Below are 26987 nucleotides of genomic sequence, written 5' to 3'. Positions count from 1 at the left end.
ACCTATTTAATTAACTGCAGTCATCACAGCCCCAAGGTTACAGGTCTGTGGAGCACAGACTTTCCGTGCCATGCTTTTTCATGTTATTCTCCTGGGAGGACAGCCCTGGGAGAAGGGAGCTGGCAGCTGATCCTTGCAGAGAGAGGCTCCTTCTCTCTGACCTCTGGCTTCTGCCTCTCCTGCCCTCCCCAAGCTGCTCCCCCAAGGGGGCAAGTCCTGGGGGCCACTCTGTTCCCCCAGGAATCCCCCTGTGCTGGCCTCACTTTGCAGCGCTTTTTCTTTCTCTGTAGAGGTCACTTCTCAATCCTAAGGTAAGTTTTTACCCCACTGTGCACATTCGGCTCCTCACAGCAAGATGCAGCTTGCTCCAAGGTCACATAATCCACTGTTCCCTGAAAATGGCACTACTCTCCAAGGAGCCAGAGAACAGGAGACACCCCAGAGCACTGCAGCTCCTGAAGGGACTCACCCGCATGTCCAGGCTGAAATTCTGAAATTCTCCAGAGAAAGACCTAGGCAGCAGAGAGCTTTTCATCCTCAAAAGGTTATTTTATTGACACGAAACATGTACCACCCTTTTTATCTCATTCGTCTTCCAACCCATGGTCACACCCCTTTCTTAGCTCATTCCAGCTTGCCTCAGGTTGTCCATAGCATCCCAGGCACCCAGGTTTGGTGGACTGGGGCTGGGGACTGCCCCGGAGCCCTGGCACAGCAGCAGCTACAGGCAGCTGACCCCAGCAAGAAGTGACAGCAGCTCTCCTCCCACTTGTCTGCAGACCAAACACCGAAGGGTCAGCCACAAATCCAGTTAATACTGCCACTATTGACATCTTGGCACATTGCTTGTGCCATCTCTACTAAAAATACTGCACTTTGTGCTCAGAGGTCCCCAGGAAAAGACCAAAATTTTAACTTTTCAGGCCATGTTCAACTTGACACAGAAAACTAGTGACACTCAACATTTCACAGTTGTCTGCAACAAAGATGTCACCGTATCATTGAACAGAAAAACAAAACATGGACAACTTGGAATTAGAACAAAGGGGTTGGTTAAAAAGATAGGAAGATTCATTGCATTTCCCATGTCTCTAATATTACTGATTTATGGTTAAGATCACCAGGAGCCCCGTCCTTCCTATCTCATGAGGTGATAGCTACCACTTAATCAATGTGACAAACATTAAAGAGAGCACAGCTGAATGGGAAGGGTTTCTATGCAATTACAAATTCAATCTTTTATTCAATCTGGTGAATACCTGGGTTAGTTAATAACCTTTTTTAAGGTTAAATATTTATATGGTTTTATTTCAGGTTTGAGAACTCATTATGCATTTCCCTTCCTAGAGGATGAGAGATCAGAGAAGTCATCACTTAGTAATAATTGGATTTGAAGGGGAAAAGAACTTTTAAAAAAACTTTCCACTGTGTGCAAAGCCAAGAAACAATCAATGAATTAATGGGCTAACGTAACAAACAGCTCAAAATCCACAGTGAATCTCCTCTCTTGAAATCATATCCTTTCAGATGAGGTTATGCACGGCCTCCAGCAAGGCTGACTCTCGTTACAGAGCACATGCCACGCTCTGCCTTGTCTGGAACAAAGCAAAATGATTTCATCTGGGATTTATAAAGTCATCTGAAGTGAATGTATACAGCATTACCAATCATGTTTCATCCCTACAGTGCCCAGGCCAAATTAAGTTTTGTTTCACTAACGACCAGAAGAAACAGTGATTCACAACTCAAGCAGAGAGTCAAACAAAGGATTCCAATTTTAAGATATTATAACACTGGGTGGCTTTACAGTAAGAACTCCTTTCCCTTGTGCAGTGGTTTAACCCCAGCTGGCAACTCAGGCCCCCCAGTTGCTTGCTAACTCCCACCCAGGATGGGGGAGGGAATCATGAAAGAGGGAAAACATGTATTAAATTAATGACAGTTTGATAGATAAAGCAGAAGTCATGTACAAAGCAAAGCAAAATAAGGAATTAAACCCCTAGGAAAGTAGGGTTCCATCACTCTGAATGTTTGAGACCCTTTTTCCTTCTTCTCCCAGCTTTATATGCTGATTATGATGCCATACGATGGATGTGGGCTATCCCTTGGGTCAGCTGTCCCAGCTGTGACCCCTCCAAACTTCCCAAGCCCCCCCAGCCTCCTCACTGGTGTGGCATAAAAAGGTGGACAGTCCTTGACTCAACAGAAACACTACACAGCAACAACTGAAAACACCAGTGTGTTAGCAACATTATTCTCACACTAAATCACTAAAACACAAAAATCACTAAAGCACAATGCTCTAACAGCTACCAGGAAGAAATGAACTGTACCCCAGCCAAAACCAGGACACTTTAGTGTAGGAGCCAAAACCTGCAGCTCAATCAAGCCACAAGTACACTACCTGTGTACACAGCATTTCATCCACAGATTTAGGGCAAAGTTTTTTTCCCAGCACAGAAGCTTCTCGCCTCTTCTTCACTTCTGCCTGGGCTGGTACCCACCTCCCTTCAGCAGAGCCTGCTCTGGCACCCACTTTGCCCTTATGTTACCAAACAAGAGGGTTGCAGTGCCTCGGGCATTGCCAAGGCGCTTCTCTGACTGAAAATAAACAGTTTTAAACAAAACTCTCAAACTTGGCCATCTATCTTTTAAGGCTTTTCTGCTCTTCATTGTTTTTTCATTTTCAGTTTCTCGCTGAACATTAACAGTGGCTCCCTACAGCTCCTGGCACCTCGACTATCTCTGACACTTCTCTTCAGAAGCTCCCACAGCAGTGGATCACCACTTTTGGAAAACAGATGAAACCCCAGCTGATGGAGGGTGAGGACAAAAACCCATCACTGGCACTGTCTGCACATCATTAGAGTTTCATTTGTTCTGCAACGAGATCTTCAAATGATTGGGGTCTGTTTCAACTATTTCAATAAAACACACACTGTCTTGGAACCAAGAAAGCCTCTTGAATTTTCACACTCTGAACAAAATTTGGTGAATGAGTGCTGATGGCTTCAGTGCCTGGAGATTTCATTTTCCCACAGTACAGCATGCCTACGTGCATAAACAGACTGTTCCATCACCAAGCTCATTTACCTTTTTCCTGCATAATCTGAGGACAATGTACTTACTCCTGATTAAATCAGACCTGGTTTTATTCCTGACTTACTCTGTTTATTTACAAACAAAAGCCTTGATAGGCTCAATCTGATGGCAATGGAAAACTCACTGGAATCCACTGTTTACCTCCAAAACACTTAGGTGGAAATCCACCTTTCCCCAAGCCCACTGTCATTTTAAAACAATATATTCACAGAAAGGCATCTGCATAATTTGATGGAGATTCTGTACCCATGAATGGACACATCCTTAAGGGACAGGAAATTAATCTCTGCCAAAAACTGGACTCTTCCTCCCCCACACGGTAATACACTAGACCCCAAACTACACCAAATTTCTTGCCAGCATAGCCCTGAAATCTGCTCAGTCCTTGTCTTTTCCAGATGTAAATCCTGCAACACATAGGTCCTTGCATGCAAGTGAGCATAAGGTCTGGTTACAGACAAAGAGTGTTTTAGTTCTTAAAACTCACAGCTTGGCACTTTCAGGAGCACGAAATAAATTAAGTCAAATATCTGTGAATCATATTTGACTAAGTCACTCCCTTGCAATCCTGCAGGCTTCCGATGTGGAAGAGGGAGTGGCAGAGGAAGTCACTTATGGCTTACCTCTTCCTCTGAGAAATTATCACATTGGATACTGGAGAAGGAGGAGAAATAAAAAACAGTACAACAGAAAAAACCCTAAGTAACATTATCCCCCTCGTAGACCACATATATTTTACTGTATGTAATAACCCACCTGACTACCCCAAAAATTGCACTTAAATATGACATTTTTAATTACTCTATCTTACTGATAAAACATGATTCTCTCCTATTTGATAAGGATTGATGTTGCAGACTTTGTCACATCAATTGCTCTTTCCAATAGATGGACATAATCATTTTAATCAGGTCACAACAGCTGACAATTTTAAATGTGCATCAAGAATGAAAACATTCATTACCATGTAAATACTGCAGCTGGGTGACCACAAACTGAGGGTCAAGCCATTGACATATGAGACACAAATAAAAATGCTGGGGAAAATGCTGAAGCTTTATAACTTTTGTGCCGTAACAGCTACTCTTACCTGAAAGGGAAACTGTTAAAGCACTGATTTCAATGAATCTAAACTAATTCCTATTATGTAAGACAAGATCCTAGACCACCTACTCAATCAGCATTTCTTTAGCAGACATCACTGCCTCCTCCTTACCTTACAGTCACACCAACCACTGTTTCATCTGGAGAAGTTCACTGAGATAAGCTGAAGGAAGGAGAGTTAATTCTTTTCTGCTCAAACAAAAGCCACGGACAGGTAGAAACACACTTGAAGAGATTTCTCTTAAAACAATGAACTCCTTTCATCATGCAGAAAAACAGGGTTGACAGAGGACAAGCCAAACTCCAGTCATACTCATCTCTTCTATTTTGGTACCTTTCTGGTAGTTAAGCTGCAGAGTCAATTATCTGACCCAATGACTGTATCATCTCATGACAGCAGTGACAAGCTCCCTGGTATCATTCTGAAGCTATTTCATTAACTCCTTTCCTATTGAAAAGTTGAGTATGCTCAAAAGATTTGCAAACTGAAACTCTAAAGTTTCACACAGAGATGGCAAATAGAAAGCTCTGCTGGTGGGCTGTGACTGCTTACTCTGCAGACTAAGAAAACCCAAACCAAACAACATAGCTGGTACAAATAAATACACTTAAATACTCTAGACCAACATAATTCTCATTCCTGAAGCCAAATAAATACAGATTTTCTTCACCTAAAATTCCAGGAAGGGGATTGAGAGCAAAACAATTATGTATCCAAATTCATATCATACAGGAACGGAAATTATGTCTGTACAAGAGCAGAAGGACCTTAAAGAGAAGTTTCTCTGTTCCCATCCTACTTGTGACAAACTTGCCCCTAGGGCACCCCTGACAAATTCAATGAGAACAGGTAGGTAAGGCCCAGAAAATCTAAGCAGATAGAAAAACCGATCAAAACAGCTTCATCCACTCTTGTTTTGTTTTGTTTTGTTTTCCTTGGATGTCCTTACGATTTTTCTCCTATCTACTGCATTTTCCCACTCTCAGGCAACCTTTGCCCACAATCTGCTTTCCTCTGTGCTGATTTCTTTCACTGCCACTTTGTGCCTGTCACTTCCTTCCATTAATCAGTTCTCTCCAGTGCCCACTTACTCTGACAGCTTGTGTCTCTCCTGTTTCACTTGTCCATTTCTCCTCAATTTGTCTCCTTCCTGGGATGCTTGCCCCATATTTCCAAACATCCCCTCTGGCTCTGTACCACTCCTTCTTCCCCAGCACTGTCCGGGCAGCAAGCATGCCCCCAGACTGAATGCTTCTCATCACATGTGTCTGGCAAACCTCACCCTGGCAGTGACAGCTGCAGTGGCACCTGCCCTGGCTGCTGGGCTACCAAGCCATGGGTCTGCCTGGGCCAACATGGGGCAGCAGTTACCAGCAGGTCCCAGGACTGTGTTCCCTCAGATGAGGAACACAGGTGCTACACCTGCAGTTACACCATTTACTACAATAAAGGAGGTTAAATGAAGTGGTTCAGTTAAAATCTGACTCCACCTGAACGAGACCTGAGTAAGAAAAAAGCCCCAAACTTGGGCATGTTTATGCAGTTCACTCTACACTGTAGTCTCTGGTTGACCTTCTTTCTACAAAGGAAAACTCCCCTTGGATTTCTGTGGCATCTTGGATGTGCTCCACCAGTCTAAAACAAATCCTAAATGAACTGCACCTGCTCAAAACACCCAGAACACCGTTTTATAGCTGCTTGTTTAATTCAGTGGGAAACACTGTTTGCCTAGCCGGCAGTTGCTACACACCAGAATTAACCATTCATTTTAACAAATTAAAATGGAAATAATACACTACATGTGCAGTGAAGACAGCATTAACCTCTTCATTAACAACCACCAGCACTTGCCCACACCTACTTTGATTATTTCAGCTATTCTCTGGATCTTCAAGTGGAAAAGACAAAAAAGATCTTCCCATTAAAACATCTCCAGTACTTCTGAACCAACTCCAGCCTCAAGATGGATCTGCAACCTTTAGCTCACTCAATCTCCATTTCCCATCTAAATCCAAAATACTTTAATTTTTTCCTGATGGGCTTTGTTCCTTCTCAGCAATAGTCAACTGATGCCTTTGACTACTTCCAAGGATATGGTTGATAATTGTACCTAATAAGCATAGACAGTAACTGATATGGAAAAAAATGACCACTCTTCCTGCCCTGGCTGATGGCAAAGATTTCCATTTCCTCAGTAAAAAGAGACACACTAATGAGTCGATTTAGCATTTGTCAAAATGGAAGCAGAATAAATTGCTGGTGTAGAAAAGGAACTGTGTAAAATGAACTATACAGAAATGGTAGGATGTTACTGCTTGACAGCCCTAAGGTATGTCTTTAATTCTCTTAGTTCAGACTACCCCTTGCCCATGACAGCAAAGGTAGGCACTCTCCCATCTTCTGATCACTTAATCTCCTTTCTTTCCTACACTGCTTCCTTCTGCTGGGAAAGCAAGCCTATCCTCACCCTTTGCAATTCTATTCTATCATGCCTTTCTTCCTCCCATCTCTGATCCTTTCCCAGGTTACTAAATTATTTTTCAGGACATTATCCGCAAGAATAGAGAGAATGCAATAACTAAAAAGTTCACTAAACATGAAAATTTGCAATGAAGGCTGCTCTTGTGTCCCTCTTCCTCCGAAAAAGAGGGAAGGTGTGGCACAAAAATGAAATATTCACTATGTTCTGACTGGCAACATGTTCACCCAGATGCCCTGAAGATGCAGACACGGAGGATTCGGGCACGTGCAGAGTCAAGGCACAGAGACAAGATGACAGGTTGACAGGATGAGCATTTGGGGGAAAAGGAACTGGTGACAAAAGCCATGCGTGTGAGATCAAGCAAGCACTCAGTGGCAGGAGCAGAAAGCCCATCTCTCGAGTCTTTATGTAAGCGCAGACAGTCTATTTACACTTCTGCACATGGATAAATTTCTCAGGCAGCTTTGGGGCAGGAGAAGGAGCGGGGACAGTAGTTTCCAGCCCGTTGTTCCTTCCTCCCTTTGGGGAGCAGGTACGTTGCCGAGAAAAGCTCAGATCTCCAAGCTGAACTCACCACCGAGCGCGGGGCTGCGGGCGCCGCCGAATCCCACCCGGCTGCTGACAGGGAGATGAGGGGGGACTCGGGAGCCCTGAATCTGTCAACGGAGATGGAGCCCAAACCCCCGATTTCCGTCCGCAAGCCGATCCGCCGGGGTCCTGTCGCTAAACTCCAGCGATGCCGAGACGGCATCCATCCATCGCCGGCTCAGCGCCGGGAACCCATCCATCCCCGCCGGGAACCCATCCCCGCCGGGCACGGCAGCCCTCGCACAGCCGCAGGAGCCTTCCGAAGCCACCAGCCGAACAAAGGATCGCGGACAAAGAGCCTCGTCCCACGTCTTCCCCTCCACCAGGTAGATTATTTACGGCGGAAAATCAAACCAAGCAAAGCCAAGCCCCGCCGTTCCTCCCTCGCTTCCTCGGACGGATGTCCCCGGCGCCCCCGGGGCAGAGGCTTTGTTCGCCCGCGGGGACGCGGCAGAACCGGGGCGAACACCCGGACAAAGAGGGAGAAGCGTCTGGCGACGGAAGGGATAAGACAGGGAGGGAGCCCTGTCTCTTTCAGCTGCGGGGTCCCTGCCGAGCCGGGCGGCAAGGGGGGACCCCACCGCCCCCACCAGTCAGACGTGCGAAGGGACCGGAGGCGGGAGAGTGGATGGGGGTGGTGGTGGCACAAACTCCCTTAAAAGTAACCCAAAAACCAGGGACGGTTGCGAGCAGCTGAGCCGGCGTCAGCCCAGGCTCTGCGTGCCCTAGAGGGACCCTCTTCCCATCCCCGCGGGGCCCCGCCGCCTCTTCCCATCCTGGCGGCCCGGGAGGGCTTCCCCCACCCCGCGGGACGGCGCTTCCCCGGCACTCACCGCCGCCTCCCGCCGCCGCTCCCCGCGCATCCCGGTCCCTGCCGCCCGCCCGGCTGCAGGAGCGCCGCCGCCCCCGGGAGCCGCCCCCCGCCGCAGCGCCCGCCCCCCGGCGGGGCCGGGGCACCCCCGCGGGCCGAATGGTTCGCTCCCCCTCAGGCCGGGGTCGCGGGAGCGGGGCGGGCAAAGGGCAGCCGGGATGGGGGGGGGAGGGGACGGAGCAAGGGGTGCACGGGTGAGAACGGGGAAACGGGCACGGGGATATCCCCGGAGGGGCCGCCGTGGAGCTCTTCACGATCCATAAATATGAGTCGCCAGGCAATTTCCTGCCCGCGAGATTAGCTGAGCAAACAGGGCGGCGCTGGCAGGGCGCGGGCCCCGTTTTCCGTGCCTGGGGCTGGGGTGCGCTTTACCTGCGCCCGCCCCCCACCTCACCTTCCTCCTCCTCCTCCTCATCACTAGGGAAGCCGCGTTTCCGGGGGGCTGCCCTCCGCCCTCCCGATCCCGGAGCGGAGCCGGCTTGTCTCCGTTCCCTGGGCGCCCCTGCCATTCACCCAGCCCGGGGTCACACCCTGCTGTTGCCTCTGCCTGAGGTGTCCTGAAATTCAAGATTTTCTCTTACCTGAGAGAAATACACCCGTGAAAGTATGTGCGTAATACATAGATACCATGGTGTATATACACACACGGGGCTCCCAGAAAGAACCCCATCCCATGCATCACCGGAGGATGCAGCTGCCGCCAGCAGCATTTTGCTGTTCCCAAAGCACGGAACGGGCTGGTGAGCCCTCGCTGGAGGGCTTTTCACGCCAAAGCAATCCTACAAACCAGCACCAGCTCGGCAAAGCCTGTTTGCCACAGCAGCCCGCCCCGTGTTTGGCAAGCGGCTGGAGGTGCCAGCCCGGACTCTTCAGAGGTCCCGGCTCAGGAGGCTGCTCGGTGACACGGGCAGTGAGGCGGGGCTGGAGCTCTTACAAGGGGAAAAAACGGGGACAGAGCCTCCGGGAATAGATCGTCCCTCGCCCGGGATCACCGGTGCTGGCAGCCCAGCATAACCAAGCTTCGCTTCCCGAGCGCCTGTGCAGCGTTAGGCTGGGTAAGGAAAGCCCGGCGCTGAGAGATGCGAGCCAGCCTGCAGGACTCGGGGCAGGGAGCCAGAGTATCCTGCACGGCGATCTTGTTTCGTGCTGTGTGGCCTCGGCACTCCACCTTTCCCCGTTTGTTTCCGCACGAGGGAATTCGGGAATAGCAGCACTTACCTGCTGTGCAGGGCTCCTGCGGGATGGGTCAAAGCTCACCCAGCGCTCGGCCAGGTCAGTCACTGCTGCCACTGCTGCCACTGCTGCCACTGCTGCCGCTGTTCCCGTGTGCCACGAGGAAACGGAGCTGCTGTGATACACTTCCTGCCTTACATATTCCAGGGGATATTTTACTTGGCTAGAACCATAACTTTACTGCAATATAAACTTGGCAATAACTCGTTAATACCTGGAATCTGTATAGTGACACCCACAATACTAGAGAACATTTTTTAAACGCGCCCTTGACTGTCCTGAGGTCTACTCCAGTTTGCTATAAAAAGACAAGCTTTGAGACTAATTACTCTAAACGGGCCAGAACCTAGATGGTCTCCTCTGTGATGCCTCCACAGACATCCCAGTGTTTCATTTTCCACTAGGATTGAACCTGGCCCTTCTGTTTTGTTCACTTAGCAAGCAAGGAGAAGTACACACACATAAAAAATAAAGGCATATGCCTGTAATAAATGCAGAGTTAAGGACATGCTCACAGTTGGTAGAACTGAAAATTACTTTTAATCCTGCCACAGCCAGAACCAAAAGCAGCCAGCCTTCCCTTCATCTCACATGATCTTCCTTTTCCTTTTAAGTGGGAAAAACTGTAAGTAATAGTCTGCAAAAATCTCCCTAGGGAACATGAAGCCTAGGAGTACAGAAAGCTACAAACTTTTCTCTTGCGGTCAAACTATTGCTATAAAGGACGCATGATATGTCAGATGAAATGTTCCCTCACTTAGTTCCTACCCAGTAGGTGAGGAGGCAGCAAAGCTGGGTAAGGCAGACCATATGTTTCCCTTGATACCTGTATGCTGGGAAAACTTTGTCTAAATCAGTGTCATCTGTTTCTCTTCAGCAAGAGAAATAAAAATACAGAATAGGACTTATTTCTAAAATATTAATAAGTACTCAAAAGCAGACAGAGCTGAGGCTCTAAAATAACTTGGTAAGTTGTAGTGTTTAACAGGAACAAAAACCCCCTGTCATACATTTTATGAGTAGGAAATACTTAAAAATTAGAAAGCAAGTAAACTTCCATAAACTAAAGAGCTGAAAACTCCTGTTGGAACAAAAGAAGCAATGCTTCTATTAAAAACAAGTCAGGAAAAAGTAAATGGAAACTTGCACGAGAGCTACAAGTCATAGAGGGGTTCAGTGATCCATCTAGCTAGCATTAACAGTTTTCATGGCAATTGCACTTCAACATCAACTGTACTGCATATCACAGAGGCTTTTAAAATTCTTCACCCTTCAGTATGCAAGCATGCCCAATAAAAGTTTGGTTTCCATGGTAATTCATGTAAGTAGAAATCAAATGTTGGAATGTTTACAAAAAAACCATGCTTTAATCGGGAGCATTGAAAATGGTAATAAAATGGCATTTTGTAACCATACTTCAATGCCATGTTCCTATAAGATATGAGAGATCACTTCAGCTGCTGAAGTTATCTCTGATCAGGCACCCACAGTCACAACCTCTGTGTTACCTGGTCCCTTACCTTCACAGATTTTATCCACATCAGGTGTGGACATGACTGCATTTCTGTCAAATGAGCCAGAGCCCACAGCTGGGAGTTGGTTCAGGCTTTATGTTACCTGCAGGAGGAGAGGAGATTCCCAGCCTGACAGAATCGGTTGAGATAAAGCTTCCCATTGATGACTGGGTGCTGTTACACCCAGCCTTTTCTTTGGTGGCAAAACTGGTCTGGTGTCTTCCGTTTTGTGCCATAACTATTCATTTGGATTCACAGTCTGTGATTTGTTACATTCTTTGGTGGGATGATGCAATTATTTATGAAAGCCAGATCAAGAAAATGACCCAGGTGAAACTTTGTCTGAAAAAGGTCCAAAAAGAACTTGCATTGAATGATTGATGAGAAGAGAAACAAATAGATCTGAGCAGTTGTGCTTGAGACTGAACCTGTTTCTTGAACCAGCATCACCAACACACCAATGGATTATTAAGTTGCACCCTTTTTGAACAAATCTGTCACAACAAAGGAAGTAGTAAGGATTCAATGCTCTCCAGCATGTAACCAGAGCATTTTGAAGCACTTGTTTATAACTTGAATACCAGAACTTTGGGTGAAACTTCAAAGCAAGCAGTGATTCCTCTGCTGTAACTTCCTCAAAAACATTTTGAGGCAGCGTAGCAGGCTGGATTCTAGGTTATGAAAAAAATCTTGATTTTTAAAACTTGTTGGGAATCTCTGCAAAATCAAAAGGTAATGTGGAGGATGACTGCGTTTATCAGTACCATTCTGGTGAAAAAACCCCACACCCTGTAGTTGCACTGGTCATCCTAGATAAAAATCTAAAAATCTCTTAATGCAGCACACAGTAGAAGTATATCCGTAATAAAAGAGGCTGAGGTTCAACCAGAGCAGTGTTCTTGTGACTCGTTCTGAAACTTTCTTGAACTGTCACACAAGAGCTATCAAGAAGAAACTGCCTGGGGAAAATGAGTTACATGAGTAATCAAATCTTATGCTTCAGGGTACAAGTCAATTGCTGGAAGGGTCAAGAAAGGAATTTCCTTACTCCCTTCCTTTGCACAGTTGTACACAATTAATTAGGTTGCAATTGCAAGGCAAAAAAAGCGTTTATATTTTGCATTTTTCTGAGTTGTCAGGCACTGGCTGCTTTTCAGCTGGATTCAGAGCTTAAGGGACAGGTCTGGTAGGTGAGTTTTATTGCACGTCTGTGAGTTTTTGCCTAGATTTACAACACATTTGGGAGGTTTGCTCTTCCTTTATGCTGATTGACCAGCCCACAGTAAAATTGTGTTGCAGAACTACCATTAAAAGGAGACTATTTTTAATTTTAAAATTAACTTTCTGTTAATAATAAGTAGTTACCTTAAAAAAAATCCCTCTGTCTATAATTGCACAACTCAAAATGACTAATTTAAGTAGCAAGAGTGTTGTATCCATAATGGCCTAAAGACATAAACAAGATTTGTTGGAGAAGGAGCCATTTTTATTAAGCAACTGGACCATTTAATGCAATAGAAGAGCACGCTATTTCTTCATTAAATAGGGTATTTTAGTAATCAAAAGAATTTTTGCTACCACAGGATGGACATTGCTTCAAATCACAAGAGCACTCCCCTATTAGCTTGTGTATGGTTCTCTGTCTTCACAGCTGATTAATTGCTTCCCTTTCCTAGAATCAGCGTGTGCACTGGCCAGTGGGGGTGGCTCAGGGCTTCATCAGCCAGCTCTGCTACTGCTGCTAAGCTCTCTACAGTGGCAGTAAAGTGGTTTTTTTCCTGTACACAAGTACATTTTTGATATATGATCTGTGAGAAAACATGTTGAAAACTACAAGCACTAGCAAAACCTTGGTCAGTGTTCCTCCTAAATGCCAAAGCAGTAGGAAAGCAGTTGGCACAAGAGATGGTGTAAATTCTGTAGCTACACTGGTGTACAATTATAGTCACAGATTAGGACAGCTACTTGTTTTGTACTCAGTGATTGGATACATGGGTACCTTCATTTCAGAGTTTCCTCTTCTAGTCTTTTACCCAGCAAGCAATAGGCTGATTCATAAGTCCTTAAATGCACCGAAGTTTGGGACCTTATGATTTTCTTCTGAAACCAAGCCAGGGAAGTTTTCTATTCTCCTTTGGTCTCTATTTATCAAATCTGGATGCATATATAACAATACTGTGGGTCATATCAGTAAGACAGTACTTCCTTTGTGAATGTGAAGTGAGAAGAAATCTAAAGCAATTTAAGCTATTTGCCCAAGGTCACACAAGAAATCTCAATGGGGGCATGGTATGGAACAGAAGAACCAAAGTTACTACTTTAATGTCACAGGGTAAAGATGGATCTCTTTGTGTTGAAATAAATTCTCATTTGTTTTCTTCCTCCTGCAAAAAAGTATTCTTTCCCTTCAAGTGAAATTAAATTAATTAGTATGGAGTCAAAAGAGGTAAAACAATGTATTTGTACCAAAAAGAAAGATGGTTGCCAAAACTTCTTTGATTCTATTCAGAGTCACTTGGGCCTTTGTAAAGGAAAAAGCTTTGCCTAATGAAGTTTAGATAAAATATATTCTTACAACATATTAATGAAGCTGGTTTTGCTGACAAGTTTTTATATGTGCATTCAGAAGGGCTGTAGAGGTTTTCTTTTCAGCAGATGGCCCCCAAATGTGGAATTATGTCCCATTAGCAGCACAAGGGATGACACAATATTGCTACTACTTTCTCACGGTAATAGGGGCAGAATAAGATGCAGGGATATATTTTAGCCTCAGATTTCTGAGGGCTTTTTTTCTCCTAACAGAGGCAGGATTAAAAGCATCTGAAAAATGTAAATTATGACAATTCTCTCCCTACACAGAGATACTTAAGATTGCCTTAAATGCTTACACAAAATGTACTAAACCCAAAGACAGACATCCTGAAGATGCACTAATACCCAAGGTAAAATCAACCTGAACCAAAATACAAGTCAAACAACAGCCCACTAGCTTTTCACTGCTCTTGCACCCCCTTCAACAAAATCCTAGAAGAATACACCACGTTCATCTCCCAACAGAATATGCAAGTGAAAGGGGAGGATGGCCCAGCATTTCCCCACAGGTTTTTAATGGATGGGTGCTCTACAAATCTGGCTCCTAAGGCTAGGATACAGATGCCCTGTGCCAGAGTGATCTGTATTCTGTTCTTCCCTTTCCTCCTTATGTCAGCCCCAGTTTGGGTTACCCTGGGGAGCAGTGGGGGACTGTGCCCAGCCATCCTACAGGCAGCACTGTTCCCTGTGCCTGTGTTGGATGTGCCACCATCCCTGCCTTACAGGGTCTGCCACAGGCCAGGAGCAGGGCTGGGTTCTGCCAGGCTGGGCAGGGGATGGAACTCTGGGAGGGCTCTGGGTCACCTTGCCCTTTGTGCAGGCTGCAAACTGCTGGAAGAGCTTTTTGGCACCTGAGCTGTAAAGAAAGTAAAGCACTTGGGTACTTCAGATTCAGAGCTCTGCATCTCTGCATCTGCCCAGCCCGTGCTTGGTGGGAACTCTGCTCTTTAACCAGAAGCTAAAGCTTTACAGGGCAGCACCCCAGCTAATGGTACAAGGTAAACTGAAAAGCAAATAAACACAGATATTTTGGGAATATGAGTGGTTTGAAAATGCTGTTTTACAGGAGCTGTATAGTCTGCTGTCTTATGCACATGTCCTTGTCTACGCTGCTCCTCACAGAGCACCTGTCCCTGCACTGCTGTGGCCACAACATCACACGTTTCCCATGAAATTCCCACTGACTGATGTAGGATTAGGCCCACAGGAAGCAATAAAATATGCTTGTTGATCCCACAGTATCACAGGAAATTAACATATGACAATCCTTAACACATTGTTTTAATAAATTCTGATTTTGTACTGTAGTTTAAAGACCACTGTAAAATCTGAGATAGGAAGCTGGGGGTAGTCTGGCGTCTTTGTCATAATGCCTTGTTTACATGTTGCTTTTTTTCCCTCCTTCTTTGTGCTACTGAAACCTTAAAGCACTCAAAGGGAGGCATCTCAGTTGCAAGCTCCTCAGACCATCCTGTGAACTAGAAACCCGTTCTAAACAAAAAGAGAAATGCACTATTTCAGTGATACACGTTGCTAACAGGACATGAATTACTACGCAATATGAAATGAGGACACAAAAGTAGCCTATAGGAGCCAGGAGATTAATGCATAAAGAGAGAGGAGTAATGACAGCAGATCCTCATTAGACTTAGAAACAGTTTGTCATTAGTGTATTTTTTTAAACTTCAGAATTTTAACAGGGGAAAAATGTTTCTTTATGCCTCCCATCTCCTCTTTAGTTAACGGAGGCTTCAGGTTCCCCCTCCCCCTTCATTTCTGGAGAGGCTGCCAAGTTTTCCCAGAGCTAAAAGCAACAACTTTCTGTTAAACGTTACTTCATGCTTCTGGTATTAATCTAATAGGAGGCTGGATGGGGAGGAGGGGGAAGCAGCAATGAAAGCTGATTTCCTGCCATGCAGTGGGAAATCCATAGAAAATTCAGATCTAACAGTAATTTTAACAGCTGGATGACTGCTTTGGCTTGTACTTGCCATAAGAACATACAACTGCATAGGGTTTTTTCTTTATAAAAAGAATACACGTCAAGCAAAAGGCGAAATAAAAATGAGGCTTGCATTTGTAAATACATGGATTAAACCATCCTTTTCAACTACTCCAGAAATATCAACAAATTTTGCAAATTGTCTTTAATTTCTGTTAACATTTCTAACAAGAATGTTCATGGAAAGAGAAAATATCCAAGGAAATTGTCTTGCTAATAAGCACTTCAACAAATATTTACTTGGGAAGTGCTCCAGCAACCACTTTGAAAAGGGCATCAGTGGGTTTGAGAATCACACAATGGGGACATTTAAATTAATCTCCTTGATGGAGGTGAAAAAAATCATAATAAAACCAGTAGATTATGAACACTCAAAATGTAAGTCAGAGAAAACTGAGCTGTAGCAATTTCTGGCCACAGACAACACACAGCACAGAACTGTTAGCAGCACATCTCTGAGGCTTGACTATTCTGTTAATAATTGTTTGGAGGGTGATGGCCACAAATGTAATCCTTTATCTTGACTATTTAAAATAATGGCTGTTTTTCTTCTTTCAATGCTTGTTGCTCAGCCTTTGCTCCACCTGTTTCTTACACACCATATGGCTCAAATCATGACATATTGCTGAAGGTTTTTTTTACATTGATGCAAAGAAAGCTTAATACAGTGCACATGCTGGAGCTGAAGGCTGTTTTGCAGATGAAGCAGGGCTGTAGCTTGTGTGTTGTTTATACAAGGAAGGACCCTTACCACAGATTGTGTTGATTATAAACCTTTACCTGCCTGCTGATGCATGCAATCAGCAGAACATGGCAGCTGGTTTTTATGTCCCTAGCTGCAGCCAGCTGTTAGGCTGAAAGTGTTAATCACCCTTTTCATCGGTCCCAGGCTTGCATTAAGCAAGCTAGAGGACTCTCAGGAGCAGCGATGCCTGAGAAATCCCAGAAGCTAACACCCAAAACATGAGGTAGAAGTTATGCTATGTGAGCAGTGAGGCTTCTCGAGGGGCAGATAAGCACAGGGCTGGAACGTTTGATAGTCTGAAGTACTGATGGGCAGGAGAGACGAGGAATGAAAGCCTGGAAAATGAGAGAATGAGAAAAGTTCCTGTGGATATCACATCAGAAAGAAGTTTTAGCAGATGAAGCTGCTCAGTGTTGAAAAGGCAGAGACCTCTAAAAAGAAAACTGTTTCCAGTTTCTTTATTCTGTGTTCCTAAACCCCAGGACATTATGCTTAGTTTTTAAGTCAACAAGACTATTGCCATTGCTCTCTCTGTACTCCAAAAATTCCAGCTGGTATCAGGTTTTCCTTGTAATGGAAACAAGCTGGCAGAACTTCAAAGTCTTGATAACAGTTTATACAGAGAAAGAACAGGAACAGTTAGTTATACTTCCCTATTAAAAATGTTGTTTTCACCTCTCTATTTTTTTCAGAAGTTGGATAGAATTTGGCAATTAAATGGTGCCACTTCTATCTGGTCAAAACTCAGGAAGAGAATGTCAAAATGTAGCTGTACTGGAATTTGTTTGGGGAACGTTATCTGAGAGCTCAACTTTTGTTAAATATGCCATGACCAGGGGCTGTGAGCACCATGAAATCCTTGATCTCAGTTGGACAGCTTTTACATGGCTAAGAAACTGAAATGGAAGTTTGAAAAACAGGGATGTATGAGTATCCTATTTCTTTATTGGAAGAAATCATGCAATCCTGATAAACACTAAGACAGTATGAACCCTCCAAAGAACATAGGAAACTGAGTGAAAAAATGTTAAGTGAAAGTAACACTTAAAATAAATTTGCCGATGATTAACAAATCCAGTTCAAACAATTCCATCTGAGTCTTAATATTTTCTAAGTTTTACCACAGTAAGCTTTGAAACTGAAGCTGCAATCCGTCTTAACTTTCCATTTTTACTTCTCTGCAAAAAATGTTTCTCTTTTAAAAGTACTACAGTCCCTCGTTTATTTTCTTCCTCTTTTCCTTCTTCCCTGATCGTATGCAACAGCAGAAATGGCCTTTGTTAGCTTTTTCTGGGCTGGCAAGAAGCCCAAAGATCCAGCTGACAAAAACCTCAAGTCAGCAATTCTAGCGTGAAGAATGTCCTTTTCAGAGCCCCCGTTTCACAGCTCCCTGTCACGGAGCATCCCAGCAGCACCACACAGAAGAAAGAGCCTTGCCTTGCCCTTCCTTCCAAGGTGGATTATCCTTGCTCTGTTCCTCGGGTTCAGTGCTTGGCTCTCCTTACCCACCCGGTGTTTGTGTGCTGGGCTCTGGGGGAGGCTGATGCCACAGCATCGCTCCAAAACAAAGCTCCATCGGTGGGTTCAAGGAGCAAGGCTCAGCTCTGCCCCTCCCAGCCCTCATCACATCTGGAACAGAGCATCCTGAACATCTGGAACAGAGCATCCTGCACTCCGAGGCAAGCAGCTTGAGAGGCTGGGAGAGCCCAGACACAGCATGGTCAGCAAAAGGTCCCTGTTAAATACATGTGTGCTGCTGTAATCCTCACCCACTACTGAGTTTGCACCAAAATTTCTGACACTAAAGGGTTAAGAGCTTCTCAAAAGTTGCTGTTTCGCAGTGGGCAGCACTCAGAAAAACAAATGCTGCGAACAAACTTAAGGGTTTATCTCATGCTTTAGTTGGGTAAGGTGAATTTTGATTTATTTTTTTTTCCCCAAAGGAATTCAGTGATTTTTAAGGAAACAAAGAGCACAGTAAATAAAGACTTCACTGAGCTGCACAGTGATCTGAACTACAGCTTTGCAGCACGGAAGTGGTTCATCCTGCAATCACAGCATTTCATTTAATATCAAAATAAGCACTTATTTCTCATGCAGTTTTCTTTCCTGAGCCTTTCTTTAGTGGACACAACAAGTGAACACTGTGCTTTTTGTTCTTTCTCCTCCCCTTTCCTCAGTGGTCCTTTGGTATTTACCTCCTCTCATTTTGGATTTCCTGTCTGTACCCTAGGGAAAGGATTTTCCTGTGAGAAACAAATGTCACATTGCTGATCTGTTTGGATGCCAATAGTTCAAGCCTATCCTCCATGTGAAGCAAAGCTCTCATCTACCTGCTACCAGAAGAGTACTGCTCTCAGATGTTTTTTTTCCTGAACCATTTCATTTGGAGCTAGCATTATAGAATCAATTTTCTGGTCACTAGCAGAGCTGCCATTTTCACTTTTTAAATTAAGGTGGATACAACTGTTTTGGGTAAGTGAAAACCTAAACTGGAGTAAATCTCAAAATTCAAACCAAACATCATTTTGAAAACACAACATACCTATTTTCCATAAAGCCCTGCGTAGCACATATATTTTGGTTACTGAATTTGATGTTTTGCTCTGAGAGGGGAAGAAAAGCAAGTGAGAATACTCTGTATTTCTTCTACACATGTACAGAGAGCAGGGCACAATGATATTAAACACACACAGCTGTTTCTGAAATTACAGAAGGTGGTTTTTCATAAGAGAAGAAATATTCCTGGCAATTCACACCTAATTATTCATGGAAATGAAAGTCAACAGCAGAACAAGAGAAGGAAAAAAAGCTCTGCATTTGAGCAGCAAAAGTCCCAGAAGATGTTTCTGCTCAGATGGTTGAAACCCAAAACTTTCTTTCCCTCAAACACAGATGAGAGCTTTTGGTTTTTTCCAGTGATCAGAGAGACCAAAAAACCTTTAGCCTTTGGGCTGGATCATGTCCAAGGCTGCTGAGCCTTGGGTGACTTGCTGACAGGCTTTGGAAGTGCTTGGGAAGAGAGGTGCCACCTCCATTCTCTGGCTCTGGAGAGGCAAGAAGACACACCACAGTTGTGCTGTGAAGACAGGAGAGTATTTTTGAGGGATAATAAACAATCTCCCTGGGGATTATGTTTATGTGCAGGCATGCTCCAGTGCAGGGTACAGGTCCTATACTGAATGTGTGCCATACCAACAGAGTGCAAAAGTAGGGCTAAGGAATGGGGTAGGATATATTGCTTACTGCATTTTCATTTAGAGGTCTTCAGGGTGTTTGGTGCTTAGGATGTTGAAAATGCCTTAGATTTCTTTGCTATCCTCTTGTGGTATGTGATAAGAGCTGCTGGATTGCTGTGATTGCAATGGCCCGACTGTGGCAAACGAGTCTGTGTCTTTGAATGGCTGTGCTGTACAACTTCAAGCTGTTACAGAGCACTGGGGAGGGTTTTGTGGCTTGTGGTGTATGCAGAATGGGTGATTTGTAGGCCTTCTGGGTGTAACCCTTGTTTGTGAGGCATTGGATTGGATGACCATGGTGGCTTATTCCATGTACAGTGTGTGATACCTCCCTCACACTGCTGTATCACTGTTTAACTGCTCACTGTTTTAAGAGGAATAAATAATTGCCTTTGTTGTATTCTCACTTTAAAAACGTATTTAATACACATGAAAGACTGTCTAGATGTTGACCTGTGGGTAATACATTCTGGAAAGCTCAGAAAAGCCAGTGCATCACCTGAGAGCTAGGTGGGGCTCAGAAGAATGCAGCAGAATTATGTACAGCCTTGCTTCAGTCTTACCTTGAACCCACTTGCTTTTCATTTTCTTCAATGTAAGTGTAAGAATAATCTAAATCTACACGTAGTGATCAGTCATGGGACTAATGAAAGGCTGATGCAGACAGTGCTTTAATAAAAGTCAGACTCGGTTGCAGGGGAAATTGTGTGGAGCCTGCAGACACTTTCAAACCAGAGGAACTATCTGTGAAAGGCACAGTTCAGAGAGTCCTGAACTTTGTCTCACAAACTCATAATCTTAGAAACCTCTTAAGGTCAGGCATATAAATAGACAGTCAAAAGACTTTTTCTTTTTTTTTTTTTTTTAAAGTAAAGACATAAGGAACAACCTTTCTGTCACAGCAGACAATCCATTCACATGCTAAATCTAGTGTTTGTCAACAAAACAAATATTGTGCAAAAAACCTTCTAGGCAGTGAGGTAGGTGAATAACCAAGGAAAGCTCATTCAAAGGAGAGACTGTGCTGGACACTGTAGTAATCAAAGAGTAAAACTGAACTGTGATCATGCCGACTGTACAATATAGAAAAGAAGCAAACCTCCAAGTGCAACTCTCACTTTGCCAAATTCAACTCTGTAGCAACTAAATATTGCTATGTGGAAAGCTCCAGTAGAATTGACTTAGGCCAGGTGGGTCTGATTTGTGTTTTGTTCTGACCTGCCCTTTTCCTTCTAATTGATGCTAATTTATATTTTCCACACTGGAATCTAAAGTAGCATTCCAAATAAAAGGTTCACTTGCTTAACTACAGTTAAAAGCCAAGATACCTGCTTCTTTGCCACTGCAATAATGAGGAGATCCATCAGAGCATTGCCACATTCTAACTGGTCAATACTTTTTCGTTATTTATCTCTTGCAGTTGGACAAATGTTGGAATCTGGTACTGCATTTTTCTGATACAAAGCTTTCTGATTTCAGAGCAACTCCTTAAACACGAGTTCTCACATACCACTGAGAACTTCAGAGCAGATAACACCTTACTTGCTTGAAGCTGCAGGTGCCTGACTTCTGAAAACTCAGCTTTTACTCAGTCAGAGAGAAAGTATTTATTTGGCTGTGACTTTCTTTATGCCTTCTCTGCATGCTGCCCTGATGTCTGTCTGGTTTCTCTTCCACATGAACAGCGTTCAGCAACCTGCATGTTAATTCAGCCTGTTGTCAAACCCTCCACCTACACAACACATTCTTAAACAGCTTTGTATATACCCTCATTTTTGGGGTGGTGGCTCCTATTGTTTCAGCTATCTGTTCCCTAAAGCCTAATTGCTCTCTGCAGTTGATTTAAATGAAGGGTGGTTGTTACACCCACTACCTTCAGCAACTGCCAGCATCACGAGATGTGCATTTTTAGTACCCAGACAAGCCACTGTGTTTATGTCCCTCAGAACTGCTCAGCAGGACATTAAATGGACAGCAAGTTTGCTCAGACACACAGATCTCTTCCCAGAGAACTTCTAGAGCTGCAGACCACCTTCCTCTACATTCCCACAGTGAAAGTCTGTATTTAAATGCGGTGCTCCCTTTTTTTGGACAAAACTAGACTACAGGAGTACTACAGGAAAATGGCCTGTACCACTCTACCTCTTGCTCTATAAATCATTTTCCTATCCCCAGCTAAATCTATTTTCCAGTTAAATATGCCAAATAAAGTTAAATATGTCTGTTCTCTTTCCTGAATGATCTGGATTTTGCCTTAACTAAGGATTTATAACTTTATGAAACACAACTCCACGCATTTCAAAATTAACCTGTATTGTCAGCTAGCCTTAATGTGGTAAGATACAGCATAGCCAGAATAAAGAAATGTTTACCTTTCAGTCAAAACTGGCATTTATGGCAATGAGTAGAAGCTGGCTTTGTTCTCTGGAAAGCTTTTGATATTGGGACACCCACATTCACGTTCCTGCTTTGTTCATCTGAGTGGGTATGGAGTAAAAACCTCTGGTGCAGCTTAAGCAGAACTTTTAAGTGGGATCCTGTATCAGGTCAGTGCCTGATACCACAAAACAAACATTCATGAATTAAAACATCCCATTAGCATCCAAAAGCAAACATTAGTGCAACTGAGTTAACAAGAAAAATATAAATGTTAAAAAAAAAGAGAACATTTCAAACAGTTCTCTTTTCACTCCAGCATTGAATAAACAAATGTCAAACTTCCAACGCTGCTGAGGAGCAAGCATTGTACTCCAGCAGTAACAGAACTGCAGCACTGGTAGCAATGGGGTTTGGGTAGAGAAACTTTTAAGATTCCACTGTTCATAGGGTGTTTTCAGATTTTTGGGTGGTTCTTCAGATATGAGTCTCCTAGAAGCCAAATTGTGCCAACTTGGCTCTCCCCAGCTTGTCCAGGCTTCTTTGCTGCCTTTGCTTTCTGGGCAAAAGCTGACACCTGATGGAACAAAGACTGCTGCCCCTTGCAGAGCTCCCCAAAGCACAGGACAGTGCTCTGAGTGCAGCAGCAAGCTCTGCAGATCCTCCACCCTCATCCTGCCCTTTGCAATAGTCCCCTTTAGCACAGCTTCCCAATGCTCAGCTCTGTGTTGGGCCACTTCCAAGGCTGAGGAACAGCCCTCGTTTACCTAATGACACCAGCCTGGCCTAGAGCAGGGATGTCCTTTCTCTGACCCATTAGACAGAGGAAATTTATCAGCTTTGGAGCTTTTCCACTTTAAACAGAGACTCGCTTCAATGCTGCTTGCCAAGACCTGCTCCACGGAGCACACAAAGGAGCACAGTGTCATGGAAATAAATGAGCCACCTCCTTGGAATTCTTCAGCCTGGCAGCCATGCCCTGGCAGGAGCCTCACCTGGCACCTATTTTTGTCAACCAACCAGTCATAACCCAGAGGCAACACTCTGTTGTGAACAGGCACAAGCTGTTCATAGGAACAATGAAAAGTGAATGCTTGGGGCGGGCTTTGGAAATCCCATGGAAGGTTTACACGATGAATGCAAAGCAGATTGCAAAAACACTTAGATACTTCTGGGAAGTACCTGATCCCATAACTGCTCCATCCCAGGAAATTGCCTCATCACAAGGCAGAGCAGTCATGCTGCCTCTAGCTTTTTGCTCTGTGGCCTGATGAGTCTTCCTTTTCTGGTGAAATCATGACTTCACATCCACAGGTGAAGTGAAGAGCCTCTGTGTGTCAATCCTTTACCTGGAAAAGCCAATTATTCTGCACAGAGAGTGTAAGTTTGAGCTGCCTCAGGAAGGAGAGGAAGCTCATACTGAACTGATTCTCCTGCTTCCTGGGTGAGAGATGAGTACTGACACAACTCCAAAGAGAACAGCAAGTCCCCCGATATGTAAAGTGACAATGCAAGTGCCTGAGCCCAAGCCATGAATCTTGACTTCAAATAATCCCTTATTTCAAAGCTGTGAGCATGCAATCAGGTTGGGAGAGCACAGGAATTTTTGGCACATTTTTGTTCTCGTCAACAGCCTTTCCTTGGCTGTTTGCTCTCTCCAGTAGGCTGTATCTAGTAGCCCCATTTTGGACACTTGGACCAGGACTTGGAAATGCATCCCAAGCCCTCGGTTTTTAGAAGTTAGACATGCTGCAACTCCATGCTCCCTTTCTGCTGTTGTCCAAAACAGCATGTGCTGCAGAGTAGACCCATAGAGGAATCACACAGGTGACTGACAGCTGGGAATTTTCTAATATTCGAGCACTTAGTTCTCTTTTAATGAGATTCTAAAAACACACCCTGATATGTTTCTAAATGAAAGTTTAAACAAGCGTGGAAATTATATCACATAGAAATTTCAGAACTTAGTGTGAACCCCTGATCTCCAGGGTTAATGGCAAAGTACATGTCACATCTCTGCCTTAAAGCATGAGGTACTTCTACTCCTCTCTGAAAAGGTATGTACATTTCCCAGCCTAAGCTCAGAGATCCTCAGTGAAATGTCCATAGTCATAGTGAATAGTCAGCGTGAGCCAAGTGTCCACTTACTGAATAGTCCATGCTTGACTTTGGGAATTCACAACATCCAAAACAGTCACATGGAACCCTTTATATATATATTTGTATCTGCTCTTTCTGTAACAATACTCAAGGAATGGCTGACAGAGTAAGGATGCTTACTGTGCTTCTAAAATGGGCAGTCTGGGAGAGAGTGAGCTTTTGCCACGCTCAAGAGGAGGCAACAAAACCTGCTGTTCAACTTAGCTGGCTTGTCAACACGCTGTCCCCATAATTAGCCGTGCCCTCTGCAACCCCTTATTACACTAGCTGACCCAAGAAACATCAACATCTCCTCAGACCTGAAAAGTGTAGAGTCCCAGTCAAGAAATGGTGTGAGCTCACCTTCACAGAGACGTGCTGATCCTCAGTGTGAGTGACTCCTCAAGTTCAGTCATCACTCTCCAAAAGGCAGGGTCAGGACCCAAGACTTCATTGATGGAGACATATTAAACCCTGTCCAGCTCAGAGCACACACACACTGAGGCTGCTGAAGGCAGAATAACCATACAGTCAGAGCCAAGTCACACTGATATTGTAGGGAGCCTATTTGGAGGCTTGGCCTCAATTAGCATATAAATGAAGTGGTACACGCAGTCGCAGCTTGCCAGAAAATGAGACAAAATAACCTCCCCAGTTTGGCAGCTCTCTAGAGCATTTAGTTTGTGAATGAAGAGCCAGGCACACTTTGAAGCCAAGCTGGGTCCAGAGCTTACAGCCAATTGACTTTACGTGGCAAAAAGCAGGTCTTGAGAAGTCATGAAGGAGACCAACGCTTTTCCAGCTCTTAAACTAAGTTTCTGCTATAGGAAAGAAGAAGACTGATAGCATTTCACCTATTGCATCCACAGGCCCAGATGAGCTGTGGTACATCCCTCCCACTGCAGGCTCCTGGCCATTAGCAGAATGCTTGATTTTACTCCAAGTAAAGGAGAAGGAATGGAAAGTTCACAGGAAAAATGATACAGAGAGATGTGACCACGTAGCTGCTGAGCTTAGCACAGACAGAAATTTTATTTAGGGATCTTTATAAGGTAAAGAATAAGGATACAAAAACAGTATCAAAGACCTTCAAAACTGATGCACAACAGCAGAGAGGGAATGAGTAGCCATGTTTACTTTTATAGCCTACACAAGCCTTCAAATGTGTTTCAACTGAGACAGAAGAAAGAAGGCTTGTGTTTTTGTCCAGATGCCTTTCACATGCATTAGGGTTTAGTTTTTCTTCTTTAAATATTTTCAGTTGTCAGAGGCTCAGCTCAGACGCAAAAGCAGGGGAATCTAAGCACAAAGGTATGCAGATTTTTCCAGTAGTGCAGTCTTACTCTTATAACTACATGGTCTGCTTTGGGGAGAATTGAATTTCCAGGAGAGAAAGCAAGATAGATTTAAATGTAGGTAAAATGCAAAGGGAAGATCAGTGCTGGGCAAGAATGGTATTTCTCTTCATACTTTAAACTCTAGTTTAAATATAGTGCCTTGAAAAAAAAGAAATCCATTCTCCATTTGCATTAGCAACCACGGTCAAGACCACTCTGACTATACACATAGCTGCATGTTGTTCCCCATCCTGGGAAAAATGCTTCCCTTCATTAAAGGGTAGAAGTTACAAGAAACTCTTAGAAGGCTCTGTTAAAATCCTCTTGGCATCCTTCAACTAACTTACAGTTTCTTTCTCCACTGACTTTGTCCCTTCCCCTCTTTTCCAAGCTTCAGTTCAGTGCTTTCCTATCATGCTGTAGCAGCTGCACTCTGGAGCTGCACAGATGAATCACACTCTGCAAATGCCCCTGGGCCTCCTCCTCAGTGGGGTGAGATGAGTGCTGTGTCTCTGCACTCCTACCCATCTGGCCTGGTAGGAACCTGAGCATGTGGGTTCCTGTAAAAATCCAAAGTCATGACCTGGTCCTGGACTTGCTCTGGCAGTCAGGTAGATACGGTCCCATCTGCTCCTCACTACCAGGAAAGCTGTGATGTGAATAAACTCTTTTCCCATGCCATGAAATAGTCAAACAACCTTAATGAAAAGCAGAAATGACAGCGAGCTTGAGCAAGAGCTGGGAATTTTAACAACTTGGATTAAAGAAATATGTGACATCCAACTTGAATCAGTGCAAAAAAAAAAAAAAACCTAATATCACAAGACAAGAAACATCAAAATATAAGTAGCCCTTGAAAAGCCCCTCCTTGTCCCTCTCATTCACATTTCCCACCCCTTGGCAATCTCTTTTCCTAGTGAGCCATTTCTGGCACAGCTATTGCATGAAGGGTGGTTTCTGATCTTGCAATCTGTAATATCCCATTCAAGTTGCAACAGGGGAGAAATATTTTGCTGAGGAATTAGCATTTGTTTAACCCACCCTCACAAAACAAAAAAAAAAGGAGCAAAGTGGTTCATCAAAAATGAGCATAGCAGAATGAAATAATCCCATGACTCAGGGTAGAACTAGAGTGATGATGTAGATCTACTAGTAACTTCAACTTGCAACTGTTCAAATTAAAGGGCAAAACCACTCTAATCTTGTTAGGTCTTGTATATTCTGACAACACCACCTGAACTGGAACAGCAACATTATTTTCCAGTTGTCTCCACACTTTGCTTTCTTGTGGTCAGGAACCTAAAAGTAGCTCTGGCAAAAAGAGAGGGCTGCTTCCAAAAATTTTTGCTCTGTAAATACATTTCTTATTCATGCTTCTAGGCACATAACATCACCTCCAGGATCATGAACCTTTTATGGCCATGACCTCTAGCTTAGAAACTACAGTCTGTTACAAAATGAAGATGCTAGCTCTGTCCTGAATTCACCCACAAAAGGCACAGATTAATTTGTAAATCTTGTCTCTGTCTCTCCTCTCCCACCACAAAAATGCAAAAAAGCAAAGCAGCATGGCTTAGTAGAGCAGGAATAATGATAATTATGTGGAGCTTTTTCTTTGTCTATTTTAGGACATAACCACGTTGGTCACCTTCCTCTTCATCA

General features: G+C 44.1%; 1 protein-coding gene across 7 annotated transcripts in view; it reads right to left on the bottom strand.

The window, feature by feature from the left end:
* PHLDB2 (pleckstrin homology like domain family B member 2) overlaps window positions 1-9448 on the bottom strand; it is a 65816-nt gene extending 56368 nt beyond the window's left edge. For 5 of the 7 annotated variants that reach the window (XM_088156868.1, XM_088156908.1, XM_088156925.1 and 2 more), the window contains exon 1: window positions 8111-8193. The gene's annotated coding sequence lies outside the window, so the exon portion shown is untranslated. Of the gene's footprint in view, window positions 1-7263; window positions 7640-8110; window positions 8194-9366 lie in introns of those variants that run through there. The other 2 variants (XM_088156886.1, XM_088156875.1) reach the window with 2 other exon arrangements.
* Window positions 9449-26987: the final 17539 nt, after the last annotated feature.

This window comes from Sturnus vulgaris, chromosome 2 (assembly GCF_052056855.1).
Source record: "Sturnus vulgaris isolate bStuVul1 chromosome 2, bStuVul1.hap1, whole genome shotgun sequence".
Classification (NCBI taxonomy): Eukaryota; Metazoa; Chordata; class Aves; order Passeriformes; family Sturnidae; genus Sturnus; species Sturnus vulgaris.
The sequence above is the reverse complement of the archived record's forward strand: the minus strand, read 5'-3'. Positions and strand labels throughout refer to the sequence as shown.